Here is a 3,022-nt window from a genome sequence, read left to right as displayed (position 1 = left end):
CAGAGGTTCCCTGGACAGAGCACTGATGCCTCATTGGGTTTCCACACATTTATCTTCATCCTTTCATCCCCCCTATCCATCCATCCCTTCATTCCCCTATCCATCCATCCATCCATCCATCCCTTCATTCCCCTATCCATCCATCCATCCATCCATCCCTTCATCCCCCCTATCCATCCATCCCTTCATCCCCCCTATCTATCCATCCATCCATCCATCCATCCATCCATCCCTTCATCCCCCCTATCTATCCATCCCTTCATCCCCCCTATCCATGCATCCCTTCATCCCCCCTATCATCCATCCCTTCATCCCCCCTATCCATCCATTCATCCCTTCATCCCCCCTATCCATTCCTCCCTTCATCCCCCCTATCATTCATCCCTTCATCTCCCCTATCCATCCATCCCTTCATCCCCCCTATCCATCCATCCCTTCATCCCCCCTATCCATTCATCCCTTCACCCCCCCCCATCCAATCATCCCTTCATCCCCCCTATCATCCATCCCTTCATCCCCCCTATCCATTCATCCCTTCACCCCCCCATCCAATCATCCCTTCATCCCCCATATCATCCATCCCTTCATCCCCCCTATCCATTCATCCCTTCACCCCCCCATCCAATCATCCCTTCATCCCCCCTATCATCCATCCCTTCATCCCCCTATCCATGCATCCCTTCATCCCCCCATCATTCATCCCTTCATCCCCCCTATCATCCATCCCTTCATCCCCCTATCCATGCATCCCTTCATCCCCCCATCATTCATCCCTTCATCTCCCCTATCCATCCATCCCTTCATCCCCCCCTATCCATCCATCCCTTCATCCCCCCTATCCATTCATCCCTTCATCCCCCCTATCCATTCCTCCCTTCATCCCCCCATCATTCATCCCTTCATCCCTTCATCCCCCCTATCCATCCATCCCTTCATCCCCCCTATCATTCATCCCTTCATCCCCCCTATCCATCATCCCTTCATCCCCCCATTCAATCATCCCTTCATCCATCCCTTCATCCCCCCTATCCATCCATCCATGCATCCCTTCATCCCCCCTATCCATCCATCCATGCATCCCTTCATCCCCCCTATCCATCCATCCATCCATCCCTTCATCCCCCCTATCCATCCATCCATCCATCCATCCATCCATCCATCCCTTCATCCCCCCTATCCATCCATCCATCCATCCATCCATCCATCCCTTCATCCCCCCTATCCAGCCATCCATCCCTTCATCCCCCCTATCCATCCATCCATCCATCCATCCCTTCATCCCCCCTATCCATCCATCCATCCCTTCATCCCCCCTATCCATCCATCCATCCCTTCATCCCCCTATCCATCCCTTCATCCCCCCCTATCCATGCATCCCTTTCATCCCCCCTATCAGCCATCCCTTCATCCCCCCCTATCCATCCATCCCTTCATCCCCCCTATCCATTCATCCCTTCATCCCCCCTATCCATTCCTCCCTTCATCCCCCCATCATTCATCCCTTCATCCCTTCATCCCCCCTATCCATCCATCCCTTCATCCCCCCTATCATTCATCCCTTCATCCCCCCTATCCATCATCCCTTCATCCCCCCATTCAATCATCCCTTCATCCATCCCTTCATCCCCCCTATCCATCCATCCATGCATCCCTTCATCCCCCCTATCCATCCATCCATGCATCCCTTCATCCCCCCTATCCATCCATCCATCCCTTCATCCCCCCTATCCATCCATCCATCCATCCATCCATCCATCCCTTCATCCCCCCTATCCATCCATCCATCCATCCATCCATCCCTTCATCCCCCTATCCAGCCATCCATCCCTTCATCCCCCCTATCCATCCATCCATCCATCCATCCCTTCATCCCCCCTATCCATCCATCCATCCCTTCATCCCCCCTATCCATCCATCCATCCCTTCATCCCCCCCTATCCATCCCTTCATCCCCCCTATCCATCCATCCATCCCTTCATCCCCCCTATCCATCCATCCATCCCTTCATCCCCCTATCCATCCATCCATCCCTTCATCCCCCCTATCCATCCCTTCATCCCCCCATCCATCCATCCCTTCATCCCCCCCATCCATCCATCCATTCATCCCCCCCATCCATCCATCCCTTCATTCCCCCATCCATCCATCCATCCATCCATCCATCCCCCTATCCATCCATCCCTTCATCCCTCCTATCTAGACCAGATGAGCTCAGAACCAGGACCACCAGGCTGTCTCTCTCTCACTCTGACACTCTTTCATTCTCACTCTTCCTCCCCTTTCTCCCCCTTCTCTCTCTCTCCCTATCCTCTGTGTGTTAGTAGGGGTTGTGGAGGGTCTCTTTGCCAGCTGTCTCAGGCCTCATGGCCTCCCACCAAGGTTCCTCTCTGCCTCCCCATCGTTTATCCATCTCCGTTTGTTTACTCAATTTCTGCATGAGTCTGAATGCAGCCTTTTGTCTGTGAAGATCCCTGCATGTCTGACTGCCTCTCTGACAGTTTACAAGAGCATTTACAGACTGTTCTGGAATCATCCAGAGTGTGTTTTTAAGTGTGTGTGTTGGTGCTCTCTCACTCTTGGTGTCTGTTGTCCTAGTTGTCTTTGTGTGGCTACTCCTAGCACCCCAGTATGTCTCTTGGCAGGCGTGCCAGTGTCCACAACACTCTGTGGTGAGTGCCACAAAGGTCTGCTTGGTAGAGGATGCCGGCGTCTGCAATCTGTGCCCGCAGTGCCCACTGTCTGTCTCGCGCTGTCTGTTAACTACAGAGTGTTGGGGAAGCTACTCTGAAAATATAGTTGACCAATTCCTTCACACTGGAAGAAGTTAAGCTACACTAAAACTACCATTAAACTCTAGTTTTCTTACTTAACTAAAGTTACTTTGAAATATGTGTTCACTACATCGGGATAAATGATCCTCTTCAAATGTGATGTCCTTGATTACAAATTGCAAGAAGGGATCACTCTGGAGTCGGATGTTAACAGAATGTGTAGTTTGGCCTATTAAACACCAAAACCATGT

The sequence above is a fragment of the Salmo trutta genome, chromosome 40 (genome assembly GCF_901001165.1).
Source record: "Salmo trutta chromosome 40, fSalTru1.1, whole genome shotgun sequence".
Lineage (NCBI taxonomy): Eukaryota > Metazoa > Chordata > Actinopteri > Salmoniformes > Salmonidae > Salmo > Salmo trutta.
The sequence above is the reverse complement of the archived record's forward strand: the minus strand, read 5'-3'. Positions refer to the sequence as shown.